The 27356-nt window shown below is 41.4% G+C and overlaps 1 long non-coding RNA gene across 2 annotated transcripts in view; it reads left to right on the forward strand.

Moving 5' to 3' along the window:
- Window positions 1–3341: 3341 nt before the first annotated feature.
- The window catches only part of LOC129481343 (uncharacterized), a 44311-nt gene continuing 20296 nt past the window's right edge, over window positions 3342–27356 (forward strand). The window contains exons 1-2 of one of the 2 annotated variants that reach the window (XR_010120632.1): window positions 3342–3642; window positions 9184–9308. This is a non-coding gene — a long non-coding RNA (uncharacterized lncRNA). The remainder of the gene's footprint in view (window positions 3643–9183; window positions 9309–27356) is intronic. The other variant, XR_008657360.2, reaches the window with a different exon arrangement.

A 27356-nucleotide genomic window follows, 5' to 3' on the forward strand; every position in this document is an offset into this window, starting at 1 on the left:
CAAATAGCACTCTAGTATTTGGAAGATTTTAGTTTAAATGAGATAGAAGCGTGCAAACTAAATTTTTGTTAATAAAAACATAAGCTTGCAAATTATACATTCTGTAATATTTCCTTGGGCTATACAACTGCGGGAAGGGCAAACTATATCTTTATAGAATAAATCATAGACTGGAAGAGTAATGAAAAAAACTGAGAGGAGTGTAACAAAATAATTAAAGGCTTAGAAAATAATATCCATGGAGCAACTAACAGAATCGTATTCATCGCCTTTGGTGAAATGGCTGTCAGTGATTACAAACCGTGATTACAATGGAAGACATGTTCTATATTGGGGAGTGACAAGCTGTTAACCGATGCAGACAAATCACAAAACAAGACCTAAAAGCCTTAAAAGAAATACTTATCTAATATCCCCAAATGGGAATTTCCTTTTTTTCTTTTCTTTTTTTTTTTTTTTTTGAGACGGAGTCTTGCTCTGTCACCCAGGCTGGAGTGCAGTGGCGCGATCTCGGCTCACTGCAAGCTCCGTCTCCCAGGTTCATGCCATTCTCCTGCCTCAGCCTCCCAAGTGTCTGGGATTACAGGTGCACAGCACCACGCCCGGCTAATTTTTTGTATTTTTAGTAGAGACAGGGTTTCACCATGTTAGCCAGGATGGTCTCGATCTCCTGACCTCGTGATCCGCCCGCCTCGGCCTCCCAAAGTGCTGGGATTACAGGTGTGAGCCACCGCACCAGGCCTAAATGGGGATTTTCAAAAAGCCAAAGTCAGTTATGAGAAAGGCAGTGAATCTGAATGAAAAATACATTGGAAGTCAGAAGGTCTGAGTTCTCTGTGGACACTGCCACTGCCTCACTTGTGATCTTCATGCATCCTGTTGCCTCCGTGGATGAGCATTTACTCATCTTTATAGTGAAATAGCGGACTAAGAGATCACCACTACTCCATCAGCATGACGTGCATCGTCATGGTGAGATCCTTCCTACCCAGTATGGCAGGGTCTCTGCCAGTTGCTTTCTCCAGCATATTTCTTTCTATTCCTTCTTAGAAACAGATCCTGATACTTTCAGCTGGGCATTTATCCTGGAATAAAAGACAACACTTCTGAGTTTTCTTGTGGTATAGTGTGGTCATGTAGCTATGGTCTGGTAAGTGAGATGGAAGCAGACAAGTTGCATAGGACTCTTCGGAAGGTGACTTAAAGGGAGCTTACTCAGCTTCAGGGGTGCCTTTTTGTCTTACTTTTTCTCTGTTAGGCCCAAGAGTCAGGTGTCCTGGCTTAAGCTGCTGAAGCCACCTTGGACCATGAGTGACCTTGAGAATGGAAGCCACTGTCTAGATGTTGGGACAAAGACAATGGCCTGGGTCTCCCTGATGACACCGCAGAGTCACTGTATGTGTCCTGGAGTACCTGCTGTCTGCTTCTTTTTCATGAGAGATAAGTACATTTTTATCTTCTTTAGGCCACTGGTATTTTTTTTTCCTGTTAAACACAGCTATATCCAATCCTAACTGGTTCAACCTATAAAATGTGATTATTTCTTGTTTTAAGATAACTATAGCTACCAATTATTTTGCACGTAGTAGCTGCCAGACACTGTACTAAGTGTTTTATGGGTGTCATCTTATCTAATTTGCACAACAAGAATACCTACAAGGTAGGTATTATTATCTGTAATTTACAAATGAGAAAATGGAGGCTTAGAAAGCTTACATAGTATCTACAGGGTCAGATTGAAAAAAGCAGGGTTCTAAACCAGGTTGGGTTGACCCCAAAACTTGTTCTAATCTTAATCACTGTTATCAGTGTAATGCAGTTATTATCCTCTGTGGGTAAAAGATGCTATTCCTGATTCACTCATGGCAATATGAAATATACAAGGAGCACAGTGTTGGCTAATATTTCTAGAGACTCTTACAGAATTGTCAAGATGTAGACAACTTTATGTCCAATGTGCTCCCTGAACAAGACTGACAACAAAGACCTGGCTTGCCTTCTGTATCACAGATGATAACTATCCCCACACCTTACCTAGGTTGAGTAAGCTGGTAAGAGATTTATAAGACATGAGAGATTTATAAGAGATTTGCAAACAAAAACAACACTAATTGCAAAACTGATGGTGGGGATTAAATAGGAGGATATATGTAAAATTCATAGAAGAAAATCAGGTACACAGTAAATGCTTAATAAATGGTACCTGATGGCACTATTATTTAAGGGATCCACAGTGAGATTGTGAAAATTTTCAGGAGTCAGAAATATTAGGTTCAACCACAACCTCTGCAACTTGCTAGTTATGTGAACATTGTTCAGTCATTTAACTTTTTGGCTTCTAATTTTCTGAGGAATACATTATTTATATAACAGAATTGTAATTGGAGATAAAGACTTTCCAGTCCCTATCCCAGTGCCTGACGCATTTTAGAATCCCAGCCCATGAAATTCTTGTCACTATTATTCTCACAGAATTCTAATGAACATACTACCAACAGTGATTTTCTCCTTGGCCCATTAACCACACGGAAGGGAGTATTCACTGTGGGGTGCCTCTGCAGCTGAGGGCCCCTGGCGCGTGGTTTCATCAGAGGCAGACAGCTGCGTGAGTCACTGTGGTGGGCAGTGTGCTGGGCCGCCCTGCCGGTTCTGCCAGAGTGCTGTGGAATTCCAGTTTGTCTTCTCCAGTTTTAGTCTCTGCACGTGCGTTGGTCTCCTTTCTGCCCCTACAGTGTGGCCAAGGCCATTCCAGCCTCAGGAGGGCAAGAGGAGGCCTATTGGATGCGTCCTGAAAACACAGGCCATCACTGTGGGTGAGATCTACCAGGACAGATGCCATTCTGCAAAGGGGGTACTTCCCATGAGAATCCATCCACGTTTTTCTCTTATTCTTTCTCTTGGAAGATTTTCACTCTTTTCACAACCTTGTTTCATAGAAATCAAACAATAAAACAGCACAGAAGGAAAACAAGGGTCTTCTTATATAAATACCATTTATTTAATTCTGGCACTCATGATTTATTTATATCAGAAAGTCATCTTAAATTTTTAGGAGCTCACAACATTCAAAGCCTCACGCAAAGTTCTAAACTAGTAGAGACGTCTCTGCATCTCCCACTACTTTCTTCTCCATGTCAAGTTTCACTTTAGGTTAGAACAGTCATATATACGGGTTGATGGGTGCAGCAAACCACCATGGCACATGTACAACTATATAACAAACCTGCACATTCTGCACATGTATCCCAGAACTTAAAGTAAAATAAAAATAAAAATAAAAAAATCACAACATTGGAAAGCAAAAAAAAAAAAAAAAAAAAAAAAGCCATATATAAACTTTTTCATCTTAAAATCCCCCATTTTACTCCTAACTGTCAAGGAAAAACAGATGGTTCTAAACTCCTCCTTCTAGGCTCCTAGTGGTAAAGCAATTTGCAGGGTAACCGTGGAAGAAAGGTGCCTGCCCTCTCTAAGCTGACATGGCCCTGCTCCCTCCCTCAGTCTGTGACCTCGGGAGGGGACTGCTTTGCCTGTGAGTGGGAGGGAGCTACTGTGTCAGTAGATCCCAACAGACCATCTGCAGTCATTTTCCCAGGTGGCAGGAGAAACACAGAGCCAGACGTTACACTGCTTTTCAAAGAGGTAAGCCCTTTCTTTTTTTTTAACTGCTATTTAAAACTCCAAACAGAAATGAAGCTGTGGATGCATGCAAGAAAGAAGTCTAAGCAAAAATAACTCTTCAAAAAGGAAGCAGGTTTTTTGGAGAGGGTGTGTGTGTGTGTGTGGCGGGGCGGGGGCGAGTCCCTAAACTGTGGTTTTGAAATTAAGGTCCATGTTCTGTGATAATAAGCTATGTATCAATGAGAAAGGCTGAGATTATGACAACAGAAAAGGGAGTAAAGGATTTGGCAGTTTAATCGCGTTTCTATTCTTTTTAATATCTGCATCTTCTTTGAAGGCAAATATCAAGTTCTGTTTGGCTTTTGTGGAAAGTCATTTCTGAAGACCTGCCTTACTTGACTGTTTCTCCCTCTGTGGCTCTTCTGTTACCAACGTCCTAGATTTGTCTCTGCTGCCCTGGCGAGGATGGCAGCACAAACAGCAGTGGCGTCAGCAGTGACTGAGGCAGCGCCAAGACTCCAGGGCCCTTCGGGTTCAAGCTGTGCCCCTCACGCAGTTCAGCACCTGCTAGCACTTCCAAGTGTGTGATTGTCACGCTTCTCTGATTACTCCTTTGGGCTCCCATAGCAATTTGTACATTACTGTGGAATTGATCAAATTGCTTTATAACTAGCTGTTTATGTGTCTTTAATCTGTGCCATTTTGGATGGCAGGAGATGCTCTTTCGGTAATTTTTTTGTCTGCACTGACTGGAATACTGCTTGGTGCATAGTAGGTATTCAACAGTTTTTAATCGAAGGAATGAAAGCTCTCTAAACCACAGCAGTCATTTGTAGACAAAGACTCTTAGAGTGTAATCTGATTTAACATCTGATTTTTGGAAAATAGTTACTGAGAGCATTCCGACAATAATAGAGTGCAATACCCTGCCTTTAATAAAGGATATTTTACTCCTTTAGTGTGACATATAGATGTTTGTTAGGCCCAGAGATTAACTTCCTTTATGACATGGCTGAGCTGGCCCAGCGGTCCATGTCAGGATGTGGTGCCCTGGTTTACTCTAGATTCATAGCAAATCATTTTTCCGCTATGAAACCTCTTTCAGATGATCTTTGGAGCCATATCATATGTGCAGAGTCAAAAAACGGGCTGGATACAGTGTTCCACTTCCAGGGAGCATCTCTAGCTTGAGCCCAGACCACCAACCCCCAGCAAAGCCCTAATCCATACAGTTAAATCCTTGGTAGTGACTTTCTCAGTTTCCACCTCTGGATCTTTAAGGAAGCAGCACTTCCTGAATGTGGCATTGCTTTGTGAAGACAGTGACTGAGTACATTAGGGGTGCTCCTTGCTACTGCTGGTGAGCCGGGCACCCAGAGAGAGTCTACCGCTTGCTGCATGAGCCCAGCCTGTGCTTTGTCCACCAAGCTGGTCTAAGCGGACTCACAGAAGGCATAGGTGTTGTGGAAGCTCTGATGGCTGCCCCATCTCTCCTTTAGGACAGAAGCACTTACTCCACCAGCTTCTTGGAATGTTGGCAGCTGAAGGGGTGGCAAGCCTTTGCTGTAATTACACCACAATTCAACTCCTTTGTCTACCCAATCCCACTTCCTTCAGTTCTCCATGGGTATTGATCTGGAGAGAAACTCTCAAACTTACTTCTTGCAAATTTAACCTCAGCTCCGTTTCTTGGAGAACCCCACCTAAGGCAGGTGGCAACTCTAACCCTCCTGCGTACCTAAACTTACTGATAGATTTAGGGAATAAAAGAGGGAGACAGAGAATGAAGCTGATATCATCTAGAGTCATGACAACTAGTTCTGCAGACTCATGTTCATCCGGGGCACTGACTCTCCCAGTTAGCAGGAGGACTCTAACACCAGCTTTTGCCCAAATCCTAGCCTCTTTTAAGCTACAATCATTTAGTCACGACCACAGGGAACTTCTCGGACTGAGGTCTATAAAGCATTCATAAAAATTCAGATCTTCAGGAATCACAACAGGATAGTAAAAAGGCAAAACTTTTACCTTTAAGGAAACTCAGATTTAAATTCTTGCTCTTGCAATTATGAGATAATAACACCAGGTTGCTTATTTTGTCATCCCAATGTTCAGTGTCGTCTGTGAATGATAACAAAAGTCACCTCAAATAACTCTTTTGAGGTTTAAAATTATGCAAAACTTAAAATACAATCCGTGATATATAAGAACACACTGGATTTTTTAAATTAAGAGATTCTAAGGTGGGGTGCTGTGGCTCACGCCTGTAATCCCAGCACTTTGGGAGGCCAAGGCGGGTGGATCACCTGAGGTGAGGAGTTTAAGACCAGCCTGGCCAACATGGAGAAACCCCATCTCTACTAAAAACACACAAATTAGCCAGGCACAGTGGCATGTGCCTGTAATCCCAGCTACACGGGAGGCTGAGGCAGGAGAATAGCTTGAATCCGGGAGGCAGAGGTTGCAGTGAGCTGAGATCACACCACTGCACTCCAGCCTGGGCGACAGAGCCAGACTCTGTCTCAGAAAAAAAAAAAAAAAAAAGAGATTCGAACTCCTGGTTTACTACTTAGCCCTTGTTTGAAGACTGTGCAACAGGCTTAATAACTCCCATTTCAAATTATTTAATTTTCAGAATTTTTTTATGGTAGAAAACTCTTCATTCTAGCTTACCAAATGCCTTCCGTAATAGCTTCTGCTCCTTTCTGCTTCATGGCTATCCATGCTTTCTATGATGTTCTACTAACTCACTGAATATTTTTTTAAATTTAGAGTTATGAAGACTTATTCCAATCCTTAGTGAATTAACCAAACTCTGAAGAGACTATTTTCATCTCTGTTCAATGGGTTCTGTCTGATCTAGGAAAAAAAAAAAAAAGTTTTCTGATGGAACTCATCAAGACCAGCCTTTATCCCCGGCTTCCCTGGCTCCGAATGTTGTGTTGCTTTTAAAGCAGTCAAACACATGAAAGCCAGACTTTTCTCAGAGCTCTAGAACTTCCTTCGTGGTACTCAGGGCTGTCCCGGAGCTTCCTTCGTGGGGAGCTTCCTTCGTGGTTTTCAAGGCTCCCGGGGCTTCCTTCGTGGTTCTCAGGGCCGTCCCGCGACTTCCTTCGTGGGGAGCTTCCTTCGTGGGGAGCTTCCTTCGTGGTACTCAGGGCCGTCCCGGGACTTCCTTCGTGGGGAGCTTCCTTCGTGGTTCTCAGGGCCGTCCCGGGGCTTCCTTCGTGGGGAGCTTCCTTCGTGGTTCTCAGGGCCATCCCGGGGCTTCCTTCGTGGTTCTCAGGGCTGTCCCGGGGCTTCCTTCGTGGTTCTCAAGACCGTCCTGGGCACACGGTTTCTGTGTTCGGACACCCAGTGCCTGAACTCAGCATCTGACGCAGTTCCTTGGTTTCCAAGTGAGCAAATGCTTTCTCTTTGCTCTTGGGCAGGAGTCGGTTGAGGTCACAGCCTTCTCCGTTCCCGTCAGGACCGCATTCCCAGGTTTTCTCCATTTCTCTTTAAAGGAAAGTCGTCCAAGCTGCTTCCCGACCCGGAGTGTTAAGCAGCGGCAGACACTGGCCCTCTCTGGGGTCGCCGTGCGGAACGGCGTCTTCCTCCCCTGCACGGTGACAGCGCAGACTTGCTTGCTCCCATTCCCAGCAGGCACCTTTTCGCTTTTAAAGGTCCCACATATGTGACTTATAAGGCATTGAAAGAGTAATATGTGTGCCAGGACCTTTCAGGTGAAGTGGCAAATATGAGGGCGACCTTCGGCAGAACTCTGCAGTTTTTATGTGTTTACATAAACGAATACAATATCTATATTAGCTCCTGCATAGCGCGGGGAAAGGTGAGGGAAGAGGAGGGGAGAGGTGGTGGCTATGGAAACGGAGCGAGAGCTTCCTGGGAGGCCCCAGCGCAGGCGGGCTGCAGGCAGGCGGGCTCCCACGCACAGCTCAGGCCTCTCGGCCGTTCTCTGTTCTTGCACTTGGCTGTGCAAGCAGTACGCATCTTTTCTCACTGCCAGTGAGCATGTAGAAAGCTGGCTTAGTCTCCATCCTAGGGCCCCATCTGAATTTGTGTGTGTGTGTGTGTGTGTGTGTGTGTGTGTGTGTCACAAACTGAAGTGGGGAAAACATTTGTTGGAGTTCGTTTTTCTCACAAGGTCAGTGTGTACCCATTACCCACGGGGAGAAGGACAATTTGAGCACACGACCACATTGAACGAGAAGACGAAAGACGTGGCCGGGCGCGATGGCTCATGCCTGTAATCCCAGCACTATGGGAGGCTGAGGCAGGAGGATCACAAGGTCGAGAGATGGAGACCATCCTGGCCAACATGATGAAACCCCGTCTCTACTAAAAGCACAAAAATTATCTGGGTATGGTGGCGCGAGCCTGTAGTCCCAGCTACTCGGGAGGCTGAGGTAGGAGAATCACTTGAACCTGGAAGGCGGAGGGTACAGTGAGCCAAGATAGCTCCACTGCACTCCAGCCTGGGCTACAGAGCCAGACTCCATTTCTGAAAAAAAAAAAAAGAAAAACGAAAACAAAAGACATAATGTCATAATGATGATGGATCATTCCAGTAATTAAAATTATTTTAGAAAAGCATTTATTTCTTTTAAATTAAAATATGCCCAGAAGCTTATATTTTATATGTATATTCAAATAACTTTTTGGTTATTCAGTCTTCTTTATTTTAAAACACTTGTGAGCTGACTTTTCTATTTATACTGGAGGATGTTCTATATCCCACAACAATAATTGCGAATGCCATATAAATACTTTAAAATTACAAGAGTATCTCTTACTAGCTAACCTACAGTTCCTTTAGTACAATAGCTGGGGAAAAGAGTAGGATTCTAGGGAAAACAGCTCTTGGTCTTAACTTCTTTATGTTCTGCAGCTTTATTATCATTGAAATTCTCCAAATTAAAATGCAAAAGCTCAGCTTCTTGGCTGGGCTGCTTACTTAACCTTGATAAAATATAAGGGTCTGTTTCATTAATCAGAAACACACCAGACACAGTGCATAAATTTTATCTTCCACTTTGTCCTTTGTATTTCAGAATGATAATAATAATAAAAAAAATCTTGGGTTTGGCAGGACAATCATGTTCTCTTTGTTTCTATCATGTTTCTGTGTAAAATAGATTTCTCAGACAGACTAAATGCCTTAAGGGGTAAAAATTCCTATGATCCTGTTCTCTGGAAATCTTTAAAAATAGAATAAACTTTCCTTTGTCTGGGTGTGGTTTAAGCACAGGCCATGTTTGGCAGGATTGTTTAACTGACCTGCTGATGTTGCTTTAAGCTGCATGATCACTTAGATGAATTTTCCCTTAATCCTTGCCAGATTTAATTTATCACAACAATACTTGTTTCATAGATGTAGTAAAACAAAAGTCGGGTGCAATCTTCTTTTTCTTTGTAAAGTAATACAACAGTTTATTTCTCAGATTGGAGAAAGTAAAATTAAATCCGGAACACGTATGATGTGTTTTCCTTCCTCAGATGTCTCCTGAAGGATAGTGAAATGTGATAAATAGCATACCATTTAAGACAGTATCTTTTCAGACAACTGGACCAAATCAGCAAAACAGAACCATGTATTCCATCAGGACCGCCTTCACGTTGTGCCTGTGCATCTGAGGCTGGGCGTCTGGACAGAGGGAGGAGACTGACCACGCGGAAGTGCGCTGGTGGGCGCTGGTGGGACAGCCAGTGGGACGGGGTGGAGAAGTGGTTTCACAGGTGTGCTTACCCCGTGTCAGTACGGCCCCCGTCGTGCATGCGTCATTCTATCCTCTTCCCAGACGTGCCGTCCTGTCCCCCTGCCTGGAGTGATGTGTTATGAAAGTCTTCACTTTCCTAAGAAGCCCCAAAGAAAAGCATAAGGTTGTCATTCAGCGCATCAGTCACTAGCACGCACACACCCATGCACACACAGAGAGAAGGCGTAACAATGGGTCAGGTTTTTAAAACCAGATTTCATGTATAGTTAAATTCAAAATCGTATTTTCAGGCATTCACCAATTCTTTTTTCTCTTAAGAGAGACTCCAAAGTTTCTTTTTAACAGTTAAGCTTTATTGGGGTATTGTTCATTTACCTGAAAATACACTCGTTATTGGCGTCTAAATCAATGCTTTTTAGTGAATTTATAGAATTATATAACCATCACTACCATCCAATTTTATAATGTTTCCATCACTCCAGGAAGTTCCCTGGGCCCATTTGCAGTCAATTTCCTCTCCTATCCTCAGTCCCAGGCAAGCACTAACTGCTTTCTGCTCTATACTTTCTCTAAACATTTTACATAAAAATCAAATCATACAGTATAAGGTCTTTGTGAATGTATTGTTTCCTTAGCATAATGGTTTGAGGTTCATCTGTGTTGAAGCGTGTGTCAGTGGTTTGTGCCTTTTTATTGCCTAGTAGTATTCCAATATATGAGTATATAGTTTTTTTCCCAAAATAATTTTCTGGTTGATAGACATTTGGCTTGTTTCTACTTTTGGCTATTATGTATATGCTATTTGTGAATACACACATACAGGTCTTTGAGTAAACATAGGTTCTCATTTCTTTTGGGTAGCTAGGTACTCAAGAATGGAATTCCTGTGTCATACGCTGTTTGTGTTTAACTTCTTTTTAAGAAACAGATATTGTTTTCCAAAACAACTATATCACTTGACATCTCATCAGCAATGTATGAGAGTTTCAGTTTCTCCACATCCTTGCTAACATTTGTTATTGTCTGAAATTTTTTTCTTTCTTTTTTTTTTTTTTTGAGACACAGTTTCACTCTGTTGCCCAGGCCAGAGTGCAGTGGCTCAGTCTTGGCTCACTGCAACGTCTGCCTCCTGGGTTCAAGCAACTCTCCTGCCTCAGCCTCCTGAGTAGCTGGGATTACAGGTGCTCGCCACCACACCTGGCTAACTTTTGTATTTTTAGTAGAGATGGGGTTTCACCATGTTGGCCAGACTGGTCTCAAACTCCTGACCTCAAGTGATCTGCCCACCTTGGGCTTTCAAAGTGCTGAGGTTACAGGTGTGAGCCACAGCGCCCGGCCCATTGTCTGAATTTTTATTATCATCATCCTAGAGGGAATTAAGTGGATGTAATTGGATTTACAATCACGCAATGATTTTTCATGTTGAGCATCTTTTCTTTCTTTTTTTTTTTTTTTTTTTTTGAGATGGAGTCTCGCTCTGTCACTCAGGCTGGAGTGCAGTGGCTAGATCTTGGCTCACTGCGACCTCTGCCTCCTGGGTTCAAGCGATTCTCCTGCCTCAGCCTCCTAAGTAGCTGGGACTGCAGGCATGCACCACCATGCCAGGTTAATTTTTGTGTCTTTAGTAGAGATGGGGTTTCGCCATGTTGGCCAGGATGGTCTTGAACTCCTGACCTCAAGTGATCCACCCATCTCGGCCTCCCAAAGTGCTGGGGTTACAGGCGCGAGCCACCCGCCTGGCCATTGAGCATCTTTTCATGTACTAATTGTGCATTTGGGTATCATCTTTGGATAAATGTCTATTCAAATTATTTGCCTATTTTAATTTTTATTTTTTATTTTAAAATTGATACATAATAGATGTACATGTTTTGGGGGATACATATAATATTTTGATACATCTAAATAAACCATAGAAAGATCAAGCCATATAACATATAAAAATCAAGTCAGCGTTCTTTACCTATTTTTAATTTTTTAAAACATTATTGAGTTGTAGAAGTTCTTAATATATCCTGGATACAAATTTTTTATGAGATACATATTTTAAAATATTTTCCATTAGTCCGTGGCTTGTCTTTTAATTTTAATGATGTCTCTTGAAAAGCAAAAGTTTTAAAATTTTCGTGAAGCCCAATTTATCAGTTTTTCCTTTATAGATTATGATTTTTAGGGTCACATCTAAGAAATCTTTGCCTGACCCAATGTCACAGATATTTTCTCTTATCTTGCCACAAGAATTTTTATAGTTTCAGCTCTCATATTTGGGACAGGGATCCATTTTGAGTTGATTTCTAGTGTGAGATGGTATAAGATAAGAATGTAAGATTGTTACTATTTTTGCATATGAATATCCAATTGTTCTAGAACTATTTTTTGAAAAAATTATCATTTGTCCACTGAATTATTTTGTCTCTGTGTCAAAAATCAATTGAACATAACTATAAGGGTTTGATTCTGGACTTTCTATTCAGCTCCACTGATCTATGTGTCTATCTTTGGGCCGGTCATTTTTGCCTTGATTACTGTAGCTTGATAGCAAGTTTTGAGACTGAGAAGTGAAAGTTCTCCTACTTTGTTGTTCTTTTGTGAGTGAAGCCAAATCATTATATTAGTACTACTCCTCTCACTATAAGCAATGGTTTAATTTCCACTCCTGGAAAAAAAATTATGAGAAAGGGTATCATCTGCAAAAGTGTTTGGGTCTTTTTATTGCCTCCTGTATAAGTTAGCTGTTGCTATGTAAAAAATCACCTCAAAACTAGTGGCTTAAAAGAACAACCATTGATTTAGATCCCAACTCCGTGGGTCAGCAATTTGGGATGTGCTTAGCCAAGCAATTCTCTCCGCCTCAGTCACGTGGCTGAGGTCCGTGCCCAGTCACCCTGGCAGCCCTGCTCCTGGGGTTGACTGGATGTCAGCCGGGCCACGGGGTCGCTGGGCCATGTGTTTCACATTGCCGTCAGACGAGCCTGAGCTTGTTTCCGTGGCAGCAGGGTGCCAAGAACAGCAAGAGGGAAGACTTTCCCCGTCTCTGTGTCTCTTCTGCTAAGGTCCTTTTGGTGAAAGCAAGTGATGAGGCCAAGACCAGGGTCAACTTGGGAGGGCCTTCCAAAGGCGAATACAGGAACACATGAACTCACTGAAGGCATCGCTGGGATCCATCTACCACTGCTTTTAGCAACTTGCAGGAGCTGCTTTGAGAGAACCAGGTTTCTGGGAATGAGCCAAACCAAAGTTTAAACCAAAGTTTAACAAACCCACCACTTCAAAGTGGTACTCAGTTTTGGTGGTTGGTACTTAGTTCGGCGCAGATTGCCCATACATAAATCCCTGCGTCTCTACTGATGGCTAGCCCTAGCCGTCAAGGACATGGGAAAATAAAATGGTTTCTTACCATTTTCCTGAGGATCACAAAACTTAGAGGAAACCAGAAGCCCCAAAAATATATCCTCAATAAAAACCAGTCTGGGACCCCCAACTCCATCCTATCCTCAATAAAACCAATCTGGGACCCCCAACTCCATCCCTTCCTAACTAACATGATTCACCTTTAGAATGAGACGATCTTAGGGATTTTAGGAGTTCATGGAGGCTCAATATGGCTGCTGTACCTTAGAGCGACATGGAAGGGGCGGTGCCCTCACCATGGCTATGACTAGGCAGCAGGACATTCCTGGCATGAAGAAGCACTGCTCATCTGTAAATAACTCAACCACACAAACTAGGTTTTTCCTGGAAAAAAAATACAAGCAGGTGCTAGGTTTTTAATGAGAGACAAAGCTCTATTTCCAAATTCACAATCTTCATACTTACTTCATTATTGCCTTTTCACCATGTGATGTGGGTCACACACAATGAACAATTGGCAATTGTTCATACTTTTGTATGTTCTAGCAATGAGTGCCAGAAATATTCCTTTCTTTTAGTAGATCTTTTTAATAAAAAATCTATAGTAAGTAATGCTTTATTTTGAACTAAATCATTTCAATAGGCAAGGTGACAGAATTGTGGTTGAAATCTGTACCATCAAATTGACAATCAAATGTCTATTTTTTTGTTGTGAGCTTTGTCTCACATCATTTTGTCATGTGCTGCCACTGCTGTAATGAAAATACCTGGACTATTTAAGCAGATGAGTGGGTGTGGAAGTAGAAGAGAGGAAGGAAGCAGAGCTGTCTGGGCACTGCCCTGTAAGTACAGTTGACCTGGTCTGGAGGGCAGTGCTGTGGTGAGCAGTCCTAGTTCCTTAGCCCAGAACTTAGGGATTAAAAAGACTCTGGGCCAGCCAGGAACGCCAACCACCATTTACATATAAATTGGGAAAAATCACTGAGCAAATAGTTTAACAAACACAATTCATTTGTAAATTGGGGTTAATCTGACATGTTTATTTCAGAATATATAGATAAGAGTTGGATTTATATGAAAACTGACAGACTTTTTAGCTAAACTAAGCAATTAATTCAATTCCATACAGAGAGTACAATAGGCTTCTTGTTTTTTTCTTTGATCTGACAAGTGTGTTAGTTGAGATGATTATTTTGCAGCATTATGTTGGGATCATGGATAAGGAATTGGACCGGAGGAATTTAAGTTATTGCAAGTCCAAATTACTTCAGGCACCAAGCAAGAGACTAGTTTCTCTTTCTTTTCTTTTCTTCCTTTCTTTCTTTCTTTCTTTCTTTTTCTTTTTTCTTTCCTTCCTTCCTTCCTCTCCTCCTCTCCTCCTCTCTTTCTTTTCTTTTTCCTTTCTTTCTTTCTCTTTCTTTCTTTTCTTTCTCTTTCTTCCTTTCTCTCTTCCTTCCTTCCTTCCTCTCCTCCTCTCTTTTTTTCCTTCCTCTCCTCCTACCTACCTACCTACCTACCTACTTCCCTTCCTTCCTTCCTTCCTTCCTCCTTATAAATTTAAGGTGTACAAGTGCAGTTTTGTTCCATGGATATATTACACAGTAGTAAAGTCTTGGCTTTTAACGTAACCATCACCTGAATAGTAGACCTTGTAGCCATTAAGTGATTTCTCATCTTTTTGGGGTGGGGGGCAAGGTCTCCCTCTGTCTCCCAGGCTGGAGTGCAGTGGTATTATCGTAGCTCACTGCAGCCTTGAACTCCTGAGCTCAAGCGACCCTCCCACCTCAGGCTTCCGAATAGCTAAGACTATAGGTGTGTGCCACTGCACCCGGCTAATTTTTATTATTTATTTATTTATTTTTTTGATAGAGGCTGGGTCTCTCTATATTGCCCCAGTCTGATCTTGAACTCCTGGGATCAGGTGATCCTCCCACATCAGCCTTCCAAAGTGTTGAGATTATAGGCGTGAGCCACTGTGCCTGGTCTTTGCAGCTGCCATTATATAAAGGAGCTTCTGAGAAATATGGTGGTGTCCTTGGTCAGAGACAGGCGTAGCAGCGGCCTTCTGGAATGTTGTTTTACGTGAAGCACCTGCGGGCTTCAGGTTCTGTTTCAATTTGTGGATGAAGCAAGAAAGCTGCTGCCTGACAAGGATGAGTTGCTTCGTTAATTAAATTAGCAGTGGAAATTTTACTGGCTTTAATTAGTGTAAAATAAGCCGAAGAAATAAAGATAGTGATTAAAGCATGCTAATCTGATTAGAATCACAGTATGCATGGTTATAGGCTACTTGATATTACAGAATCATAGACTAGAGCCAGGAAGAGGCAGAGTCCTGTTTTAAAGAAGAGGATGGTTGCAGATGGCACAAAAACTTGGAGCTGCTGCGGGATTGCTAAATTGCTTGGGGAGGATTATGTGTGATAAACGCCATGAAAATCACGGGGCATTGTTGAAAGAGCCCTGTTCCTAGGAGGAAGGGCTTTCTGACCATCCACAGTGAAAGGAGCTGAATCCAACCTCATTGCTTTTCCCTAGCAGAGGAAGACTTTACCAGCCGAGTTTCAGCCTCTCAAAATTTCAAACATATGGAAAATCGACAGATTAGAAAGATTCTAAGATGTTTGTACTTTCTCTATCCTGACCCATACAATGAAAGCAGTGTTCATTTAAGACAGTGAGACAGAGGATATTCAAGTGTCTGCTGTATGAGAGAAATGCTGTCTTATTAAATTCAATGCAGTACAAATCACATCTTTAAATTATTGCATAAATCCTTTCCAGTGCTCAGTTCCTTGGTCTAAGTTAGCATAGAACTAATTTTAGCTTCTGAGTGTAGTTACATGGAAACTGTCTATTTTACTTCCACCAGTTCCCAGTCTTCTCTCATTTCCCGGTTTGTAAAATTTCCATTTGCCCCGAAGTCTGAATGTTAAAACAGGTAGTCTGTCTTTGTCATTTTCTGTGTGTATATGCAGTGTATTATTTATGAGACTGTTATAATACTTAGGTATTCATAAACCAATAGAAACATAACAAAGTTTGCTATTAAAACGAAAACCAAAGTTTTCAGAAGACACAAATTCTGAATTAAATAAAAACAGTAGCTTATATTGACTTAGGTTTCTAGCGTTTGGCATTGACTATTTTAAATTTTTATTTCTTCAGTATGGGTTTATTGTAAGAATAGATTTTCCTTCAGTTTTGCAAATGATGAGATGTAAGGAGACATTCACTTTGGGGCCAGTATTATAACAGAAGGTTATGGCTGTTTCAAATCAAATTAGTCAGAAAATAGACATTTTATTGTCAATTTGATGGTATAGATTTCAGCCACAATTCTGTCACCTTGCCTATTGAAATGATTTAGTTCAAAATAAGGCATTACTTACTATAGATTTTTTATTGTAAAAATCTACTAAGAGAAAAGAACTTTTTGGCACTCATTGCTAGAATATAAAAAAGTGTGAATGATTGCTAAAATAAAGCAGGATAGAATTTATTCATTCAGTTGTTTATATGGATCTAAAACATTAATTATAAATCACAATACAGTTTATGCCCCTCACAAGATACTATGTGAAGTTCAATTTCAGTAGAAGTGCCACGTATGTGGCAACAGAAATAGACTTTTTTCAGCCAACGAGTAGTTGTTGAGTAGCCCAGAAGATGCATTATTTGTCCTGTGTGTTTGTTTTTTATAGGAATATATATGATCCTGTAAATAGATAGACTATTTGTCTGTCTTAGATTTTTAAGAGACATGTTAATAATGCTGCTTGAATATATAGACACTAACTAGGTAGAACACGAAGTCTGTCTTTAAGTTCAGACTCTTTCTCTTCCTCCCTCTGTCCTCAACCTGAAAGCCACTGAAAGCCACTAGGTGGGCTGAGCCAGGCATCTGCGAGGTGGGACCAGTGGCACAGTGCGGGTGCAGCTGCCTGAACAGACCCAGATGGCCTCTGTGCAGGCTGTGGGGCTGTTGAAGCCCTGAGGGCAAGCAGGGTTTTTGCACAGAGAGAGGCCGGCAGGATGCCTATGGATGTTCCATGGATGGGTGTTGAGTTGGAGCAGGTGAAGGGCCCTCCTTGCAGGAGGCAGGGGCTTGGGGTACAGTGATGGGCATGGAAGGCTGACTGAAGAGGGGAAGTCCGTAGGTTGGGAAGGGATGACTGTGACCTGGCCTGGAAAGGGGTACTGGAACCTAAGAGAGAGGACAAGGTTGTTTGAGTGAGGGTGTTGGTGGAGTGACCCTCCATGGGGTATGAACCTGAGAATGGGGTGAGGAGGGCATCTTGGGTGGAACAAAGATGATGGCATGGCAGCCTTGCATGGACATTGGAGTGCAAGCAATGGGACGAGGCACCGGCACTGGGAGCACAGTGGACAGGCCAGAAAGGGTGAAGAGAGCATCCTAGTGAAGACGGGGGGTGGGGATGAATTACACACTGGGGCAGTGAAGATAAAGAGAGCCAGGTTTGTCACTGTTGGAAATAGGAAAAGGGAGAAAACTAGAGTGAGCCCTGTGGTATTAGATGGGAATTGCAGGTGTTGGTTTAAACTCATGGTTTTCAGTATAGAACTATAGATAGATACCTATGGAAATAACTATTGCTGAAGATGCATGTGTGGGTAAGTATATATGTGGAGTGTGTGCATGCATTTACATGCAGAGATTCACCAGCTCTGTCCGATGAGAGGGTCTGAGAGTGGTGACATAGGCACTCACACTTAGTCCATTTAGCATCCACATATTGGTATCCAAAATCCAGGCACCAGTCTAAGAACCAAGACCCCTAGGAGAAATGGTTATTCTAGGGATGGATCAGGGACCTTACAAAAGAAACACGAGGTACCTCATTGTGCTAAAAATAAGGAAGTACTCAAAGAATGATGAGGACGTTTTGAAAGGATGTAGAAACCAAGTAGCCAAATTGGGGACAATTTTAGCGTCAAAACAAATGAGAAGAAACCTTTTCCTTACTGTAGAAGACTAGCTGACTAATGTATAAGGAAGGAGAAAATCATTTGTCAGCCATCACAATAATAATCAGGCAAGAAACATCAATGAATGCTAAAACTAGTGGCAGGAAGTTTGATGAGGAATGGGATACTGTCTCAAAGTATCTCCACAAAGGGATAAAGAGTAACTTTACATCTAAGAAACCTGACAGACATTAACTTAATCAAGTGGTCAAGGTGAAAATTACCAAATAGGACAAATCAAAAGTATATAACACCTGTTTGGGTACCATGAAAACACAGCATCATATTTGTAATATTTCTGCCCCAAATGCATAACCTGAATGCAATCATGAGGAAACATTAGACAAGCCAGAGTGAAGGCAATTCTTTAAAGTAACTGGCCTGTAATTCTCCAAAGTGTCAATGTCATGGAAGCCAAGGAAACCAGCAATGCCAAGGAGGCATTGTTGGAGATGGAAGATTAAAGAGACAGAGTCACCTAGCAGAGTCCTGGAGTGCACCCTTTGCTGAAATGCATATTCTTGACCGATTGGTGAAACGCAAGTGGTGTAAGTGAATCAGAGGGTAGTAATACATTAATACTAAGTTCTCTCGTTTGATTATTGCACTGGGGCTTTAGAGGAAAAAAATGTTTCTTTTGTAGGAGATGCCTTCTAAAATATTTATGGGTAATGTTGCAATGGAACAGCAAAACTGATAGTGAAAGTTAGAAACCATTTCAAGAGAGAAAAGAAAAAACATCAGGAGTCCAAAACATCTGTTTTCTAGAGCTGGCTCTGCTGTGAGCTGGCTATTTGAAGTAGGACAAATCACTTCATCTCTTTATGTCTCCATTTCTTCATCTCTTAATGAGGGATTTGGACTAAATTTCCTTAAATCCCCCTGTAGATCCAATACCATTGTTTTTCAGATATCAAAACACTGGACAAGAATAGGATAAGTGGTAAAAAGCTTTCTGGAAGATGAAATCTTGTGGTTGCATTTTATGAGAACTGAGATTCCTTGTGGTGCCAGGCAGAGGATAAGAAGGTACAGGAAACAAAAATACTCCAACCAAAGAATCTGGGGAAAGCAATGCAGTGGGAGGAGACCAAAGGGTTGGATTCCATCGGGAGAGTTCTTGGTTCATCAGTCCACCCCTTTCCTCCCTCCTTCTCTTTCTTCTGTCCTTCCCCTTTCTCTTCCTTTCTCCTTTCTTACCATCTTCCCTTCCTCCCTTTCTTCTTTCCTTTCCCTCTCCCTCCCTGTCTTCTTCCTCTTTTCTTTCCATCCTTCTTTTCTTTCTTTCTCCTTCCCTCTTTCCCTCCCTTCTTCCTCCTTTCCTGCCATCCTCCTTTTTCCCTCCCTCTTTTCCTTTCTCCCTTTTTCCTTCCTTCCTTCCTTCCTTCCTTCCTTCCTTCCTTCCTTCCTTCCTTTCCTCCTTCCTTCCCTCCTTCTTCCCTCCCTCCTTCCCTTCCTTCCTCCCTTCCTCCTTTCCTTTCTTCTTCCCTTTTTCTTTCTTTCTCCCTCCCTCCGTCTCTCACTTCTTTCCTTCCTCTCTCTCTCCCTCTCTCCTTTTCTTTTTTCTCTTTCTTTCTCCTTCCCTCCTTCCCTCCCTCCTTCGTCCTTTCCTACCATTGTCCCTTTTTCTCTGTATTTTTCTCTCTCTCCCTTCTCCTTCTTCCTTTCCTTCCATCCTTCTTTTCTCTCTTTCTTCTTCCTTTTTCCCTCCCTCCTTCCTCCTTTTTTGTTTCCGATGGTCCTCCCTTTCTTTCTTCCTTCTTTGGTCCCTTCCTTTTCTCTTTCTTTCTCCTTCCTTCTTTCCCTCCCTCCTTCCTCCTTTCCTACCGTCCACTCTTTTTCTCCTCCTCCCTCATTTCCTTCTTACCTTTATCTAGCAAATGTTCCTTGAGCATTTCCCACATTTATGGCACTTGGTGAAACCCTGGGGAGTACAGGCAAAAACAAACAAACAAAAAACCCTATATCTTCTACCCTCAAATTGCCAACATTCTAGTAAAAGGAGAAAGGCACATAGACAAGAACAACAAATGGTTAAACACTAGTGCGCTTCAACGGTTTTGTAGCTACGTCTGTTGTTCTCATCGCCACTTTGATTAACCTCTTTGTCCACACACCCCCAACACATTCCTTCCCCTCATCTGATTATTTTATAGACTACATGACATGTTCCCTTTTTTCCACTGATAGCTATACATTTTATCAAGGGAAGAAAATGTTTCAGTAGAGCGGGCAGTCCTCTAGAGGCTATCTGCCTGATGACTCCAGAAACAAAGTGGACTTTATCTCTTTGATTTTTCACTCCCAAAGTAACCCCACTCTTCCTCTCCTGTCACAGGGAAAATTGCAGTTTGACAATTTTTTTATAGATGGATAATTTTACTAGGGTAAAATTATGAATTACAATATGAATTGAGTTCTTAAGGATGTAAACTATATTTTCAAGTTGGTGAAATGATAACACATATTGATTGATATAATATTGTTATACTAATGCCAATGAATTTATATGTATGCAAGAGAATATCACCAAGGAAGTTAATCTTTAAAATCCATATTATTTTCTTTATGGGTAGTTTTGGAAGACACATGGAAAATTATATTGCTTGAATAAAATGTTTTTTTTTCACATTTTTATTTTTTTATTTTTTATTTTTATTATACTTTTAGGGTACATATGCACAATGTGCAGGTTAGTTACATATGTATACATGTGCCATGATGGTGTGCTGCACCCATTAACTCATCATTTAACATTAGGTATCTCTCCTAATGCTATCCCTCCCCCCTCCCCCCACCCCACAACAGGCCCGGGTGTGTGGTGTTCCCCTTCCTGTGTCCATGTGTTCTCGTTGTTCAGTTCCCACCTATGAGTGAGAACATGTGGTGTTTGGTTTTTTGTCTTTGTGATAGTTTGCTGAGAATGATGGTTTCCAGCTTTATCCATGTCCCTACAAAGGACATGAACTCATCATTTTTTATGGCTGCATAGTATTCCATGGTGTGTATGTGCCACATTTTCTTAATCCAGTCTATCATTGTCAGACATTTGGCTTGGTTCCAAGTCTTTGCTATTGTGAATAGTGCCGCAATAAACATATGTGTGCATGTGTCTGTATAGCAGCATGATTTATAATCCTTTGGGTATATACCCAGTAATGGAATGGCTGGGCCAAATGGTATTTCTAGTTCTAGATCCCTGAGGAATTGCCACACTGACTTCCACAATTGTTGAACTAGTTTACAGTCCCACTAGCAGTATAAAAGTGTTCCTATTTCTCCACATCCTCTCCAGCACCTGTTGTTTCCTGACTTTTTAATGATGGCCATTCTAACTGGTGTGAGACGGTATCTCACTGTGGTTTTGATTTGCATTTCTCTGATGGCCAATGATGATGAGCATTTTTTCAAGTGTCTTTTGGCTGCATAAATGTCTTCTTTTGAGAAGTGTCTGTTCATATACTTTGCCCACTTTTTGATGGGGTTGTTTGATAGGCATGGGCAAGGACTTCATGTCTAAAACACCAAAAGCAATGGCAACAAAAGCCAAAATTGGCAAATGGGATCTAATTAAACTAAAGAGCTTCTGCACAGCAAAAGAAACTACCATCAGAGTGAACAGGCAACCTACAGAATGGGAGAACATTTTTGCAATCTACTCATTTGACAAAGGGCTAATATCCAGAATCTACAATGAACTCAAACAAATTTACAAGAAAGAATAAAATATGTTTTTAAATTAATTTCCAAATAAATTTTCCCCAATGTCCATCCTCATGTATTAAGCCTACATGAAGAGGACTAAAGCAGCCATTAAGTAGTGGTTCAATGGGTCTCTGTTTAAAGTGTGTGCTACTGTTCCAACTAATAATGTGTCTATTGTCTTGGAAAATGCTAATTGTTAAATTGATTGTGATATTCCTGTTCCAGCACTCCAGTTAAACACTGCGCAATGTGCCATGTGGTGAGGGAAAATAGATTGTTGTTTGATGCACTGTGATAGCCGATCCACATCTATCTCAATTACGAAAGCCTGTTTCAGTGCCATGATTGTTTTGGTTTTCTAAATGTGAATAGCTCAGACCAGAGAAAGACCCTGCAAGATTTTAAATTAAGCCTATTCTTTAGTGAAGTTGCCTAAATTAGTAGAGGCTAAGGGAGGAAACTACCCTTTACACGTGTACTGTGGCTTCTGAGGGATTTTTTTACACGTGTATTGTGGATTCTGAAGGGCTGGGAAAGCTAGTGCAGTGCGTGGAAGGGCATGACGTGCTAAGGGAGGAAACTACACTTTACATGTGTATTGTGGACTCTGAGGGGCTAGGAAAGCTGGTGCAGTGCGTGGAAGGGCATGACGCGCTGGGCATTGGGTGCTGGGTTCTGCTCCTGCTCTGGTGCTCCCTGCCTTTATGATATTGGCAAGTTACTCTTTGGGATGTCATCTAAGAAGGAAGGATTTGGACAAAACAAAAAAGCTTCTCAGTCTCTTCTTTTTTTTTTTTTTTTTTTTGAGACGGAGTCTCGCTCTGTTGCCCAGGCTGGAGTGCAGTGGCACGATCTCAGCTCACTGCAAGCTCTGCCTCCCGGGTTCACGCCATTCTCCTGCTTCCGCCTCCCGAGTAGCTGGGACTACAAGTGCCCGCCACCGCGCCCGGCTAATTTTTTGTATTTTTTTTTTTTTTTTTTTTTTTTTTTTTTTTTTTTTTTAGTAGAGACGGGGTTTCACCGTGTTAGCCAGGATGGTCTCCATCTCCTGACCTCGTGATCCGCCCACCTCGGCTTCCCAAAGTGCTGGGATTACAGGCTTGAGCCACCGCACCCGGCCTGCTTCTCAGTCTCTTCTATCTATTAAGAATATGAAATACCACTTTGTTGAATTTCACGGTTGGTACTTAAGAATGGGGCAAGCTGACCAATAGCCTCCAATCAGTCTTATATCCAGTGGTTACCAAGACCCTTTAACGTGCCAAGAACTGCGCCTACACCAACAGTATGGAGGTTAGTTAACTAATTAATACCACATGTGTCATCAGGTGTTTATAATCTAGCCTAATCTTGGGAGACTAAGATAAAATACCAAAGCAAGGTTAACATAAGTGCCATAATACAACTCAATGTAATTCAAGATCCTAGATTTGATGCTGAATCAGAGAAAATATTGCTATAAAGAACATGATTGGGGCTGGGCACGGTGGCTCACGCCTGTAATCCAGGACTTTGGGAGGCTGAGGCAGGTGGATCACCTGAGGCCAAAAGTTCAAGACTGACCTGAACAACATGACGAAACCCCGTCTCTACTAAAAACACAAAATTGGCCGGGCTTGGTGGTGCATGCCTGTAATCCAGCTACTCAGGAGGCTGAGGAAGGAGAATCCGTTGAACCTGGGAGGCGGAGTTTGCAGTGAGCTGAGATCTCACTATTGCACTGCAGCCTGGGCAACCAGAGCAAAACACTGTCTCAGAAATTAAAAAAAAAAAAAAAAAAAGAACATGGTTGGAAAAACTGTATTGTATTCATGCCAAACTTACCAAATATGATCATTGTATTGTGCTTATTTAGGAGAATATTCTTCTCTTAGAAAAACATGCTAAAATATTTGGGGTCATGGTATCTGAGGCTTACTCTCAAATGACTCAGCCCATATATATATATATATATATACATATATATACATATATATGTATATATATATATATATATCAAATGTAAAAAAAGTTAACAATTAGTGGAAGTAGTATATGGGTATTTTATGATTTTTACAGTTTCTCTGAAGGTTTGAAACTTTTCAAATTAAAATAGAAAATATAGTAAGTAGGATAGTAGTGTATATACAGTACTACAAGAATGTAAGGTAATTATATTCAAGATAATTTATCTAATTTTATATGTCTGAGGCCCCACATATAAGCTGTATTGGTGTCAAGCGCCCACAGATTCTGAAAAGCGGCACTGGCCACACACCTCCACAGGAGAGATAAGAGGTGGCCCAGACCAGATTCAGTTCATTAGCTCCTTGCAACCCATGGGAGACAAGAGGTAAGATTATTCTGAGGCACAGAATGGTTAGGTAACTTGTCCAGAGTCACATAGCCAGTAGCAGAGCCAAGGAGTGGAAAATCACACTTTGCCCAGTGCACTTTCTCTGTTTAACTGCTCCTCTATGCGTCCTGAATAATGATGTGTTGAACTCAGTTTGAATGTTTATGCTAGATTGTTTTGATTTTTTTCTACTTTTTAAAGTTACATTTGGAATAAAAATGTCCATAGAAACCCAAATATATTTGGATAATTAGTAGTGAAATAGCCAAATTGAAACTTTGCTGATCTGATTACTTCTGCTGCCATAATTATTGTGATTTGTCCTTCGTAATGATTATAAATGCTTTGTCTGGTCAATGATTTTGAAGATTCTCAGGGCAATCAGATCTATTATGCTGCAACTTGGATGGCTAAACAAATTTTAAGTTTTAGAACACATAAAACACACATCTTAAAAGAAACAAAACCCACTCATGCATGATGAGTAGGTCTGAGGTTAAAAAATGAAAAAAATGATGTTGAACAAACCTTCTCCAAGTCCTCCTCCAGGTGGCTTTTCTCATGGGAGCAACGTCACAAGAAAGACAGCAGATCCACCTGAGGCATGACGAGACAGTTCCTTTTGAGATTAGGGCAATATATGTGTTTTAGAAGATATTCAAAATGAAATCATAAATATTATCTTTCTAAGAAAGATAAGGGACAGTCACTGAGTTAGACAAAAATATTTTGGGAAGAAAATTGTGAAAACTGAAGTATCTTTATAAAAATTTTGTAAAATGTGAGTGTTTTGTTATTAGAAGAAAGAGGAAACTGCATAGGTGGAGAGAAGCTGGGCTCTCCACGTGAAGTAATGGTGCTCTTCTGGATTCTGCAGTTTCTGGTAAACCAGTCTTGGGTTTTTCCTCTCATATTTACTTCTTTTCACTGTGAAGATTCAGCCTTCACAGCAGAACCTGACAGGTTGTGCTCTGTTAATCTGGCCTTCTGGGAGGCTGTCTGCAGTTGAATAATAGCAACGACTCTGTGAGCTCAGGCTGCCCTCTGCTCTCATTCATCTCAGGCAAATGGCAGCAGAGAATGCATGTGAGCCATTCAGAACATTTCACAAACAACTTACACTCCGAGTCTTGAATAATGCTACTTTTTTTAAAGTTTTATTATGTTCATCATGAAGCTTAAAAAAGTCTTTTGCATTTGAGAGGAAAAATTATAATGTGAAAAATGTCCAGTTCTGCATCTCAATTATTTAAATGGTAATCCAAAGAAGCTCCTTCTCAGAAGCAATATTATTTTACACATGCCCTGTCAGAGGCCATTGTGCATTGTCCCAATCAAAAATCTTGAAGGGATTAGTGTAGCGAAGAGTTGTGCAATTAACTTTCTATTTGATATATTCATTTTGATATTTATAATGTTTGCTTCACTTTCTAATTGTGTGTGTGAGTGTGTGTGTATGTGTGTGTGTGTGTGTGTGTGTGTGTGTGTGTGTTTTAAGACGGAGTTTTTGTTCTTGTTGCCCAGGCTGGAGTGCAATGGCGTGCTCTCGGCTCATTGCAACCTCTGCCTCCCAGGTTCAAGTGATTCTCCTGCCTCAGCCTCCCAAGTAGCTGGGATTACAAGCACCTGCCACCATGCCCGGCTAATGTTTTTGTATTTTTAGTAGAGACGGCCTTTCACCATGTTGCCCAGGCTGGTCTTGAACTCCTGACCTCAGGTGTCTACATGCCTCGGCCTCCCAAAGTGCTGGAATTACAGACATGAGCTACTGCGCCCGGCCTCACTTTCTAATCGTTACTTCTCAGTTGTGAGGCGTGTTAGGACCTCCACAGAGACGTAGAGGGAAAACGGGTACAGACGGAATCGGGGCTAATGGTATTCTCCTTGTGGAGTGCCGTCTGTACCTGGGGAAGGCTGATGTTTTGTACAACAGTGTCCGGGAGTGGTGGAAACCTTAGAGACAACTGTGGTAGTGTTGCTGTCCCAGAGGTTAACCTGTTGAGTAGGACATGGAAGCAGAAAGTCACTAGACAGACACGAAGATGTGGTTAGAGAATGTTACCTTCTTAATTTCGGGCAGATCTGCCATGAAGTGAGGCCCCATCTGGCCGTGGGAGGGTGGAGGGAATATATCCAGCCCTTGAGGATGGAGGTTTGTAAATGCTTACTGGATGTGGGGTCAAGATAAACAGGCTACATTTCAGGGTAAAATTCCAGTCCCAGTGGCAGAAATATGTTCTCTTGGGAATACAAGGAAAAGGCTAGTCCTCAGGACAAAAAGGGTGTGACCGGGCATTACTTTAAGCATAAGCGGGCACTGGATTATAGATACTGGGTTCAGAAGAGGAAATAAATCCCCTTGTCCTCCGCGGTCGTCCTGGGATGCACTGTCAGCTGGGACTCGATCAGGGGTTTGGTTAGACTAGATGTTCAGGTCGAGGATGCTGGGTACCGGGCAGAGCAGCAGCAGGCAGGAGCTGATACATGGTAAGATTTCAAGGGTCAATGAACTACCTATTTCTGTCTCAGCCCCCAGAGCCTCACACAGCATTAGCACAAAGTGGATGCTCCAAATGGGTACTGAGTTGACATCAGTGAATCGTACAGCATGTTTTCCTAAGTATACCTAAGGAAATAGTGCAAATCCATGTCTAGAATGCCCATATTGCCTGTTCAGGATGGTTATAGGATCTACTCAAACTCAAGACCTTATTTCTTCTCCTAGTTTTGAGAATGGCCTTTGAAAATATTTTCTTTTAGTGTTCCACTGAATGCACTCAAATAATAACATTAATTTACTTTAAAATTGAATTAAACCCCATACACATTTCTCTACACCTGTAGATTGGTTATCAAGAATAAAATTGTGGTGAAGTTTGCCACACTGAAATATTAGCATTACAGAAACAATATCCGCCACGTTCAGAGTTAGACACTGCTCTTATTATTGAAATGAGATATTTTTCATGTATACAAATGATGTTACTGAAAACGATTGGAAGACGTGCTCCTTGAACATTAATAGGAAGATTTGTCCCATGGAACACATGTTCCCTCAACTCCTCTGCCTTGTGAATGCTGCCTGTGCTTACAGATAGTGATGAATTGTGTCATTAAGGGATAGTATGTTTCTTTCCACTTGCCCACATACAATGATTCACAATTCATTATAACCAAGAATATGTATCTTCCATGGTATTCCATGTTTTTTCTTGCATAAGGGCTCTGTTAACTAGAATTTCATTTGTAAAATTTGCACTTTCTAAAAATTTCTTAGTAATTATGAAGTTTAACCCATTCTTATCGCATATTTGAAAATCAAAATTCAGTGAACTGGGGTAACTTTGCCTGAGGTCAAACAGTTGCTATTGTGTGGGTCCTGAGATTCTATTTTTCAAATCGATTTTTTTCACATTTTATATCATCTACCTCCGATTTGCAAACCATGGATAAAATATTTTTTGACAACATATAAATTACTCTTTATAAGTATAATTTAAGATAAATATAATAACTTAATAAGTATAATTTATATTAGAAATAGAAATATACATACATAAAATAAATATTACTCTACAGGTGTAGAGTAATTTATAAACCCTAAGGCAATATAATTTATAAAACCCTAAGGCAAT

The sequence above is a fragment of the Symphalangus syndactylus genome, chromosome 4 (assembly GCF_028878055.3).
Source record: "Symphalangus syndactylus isolate Jambi chromosome 4, NHGRI_mSymSyn1-v2.1_pri, whole genome shotgun sequence".
Classification (NCBI taxonomy): domain Eukaryota; kingdom Metazoa; phylum Chordata; class Mammalia; order Primates; family Hylobatidae; genus Symphalangus; species Symphalangus syndactylus.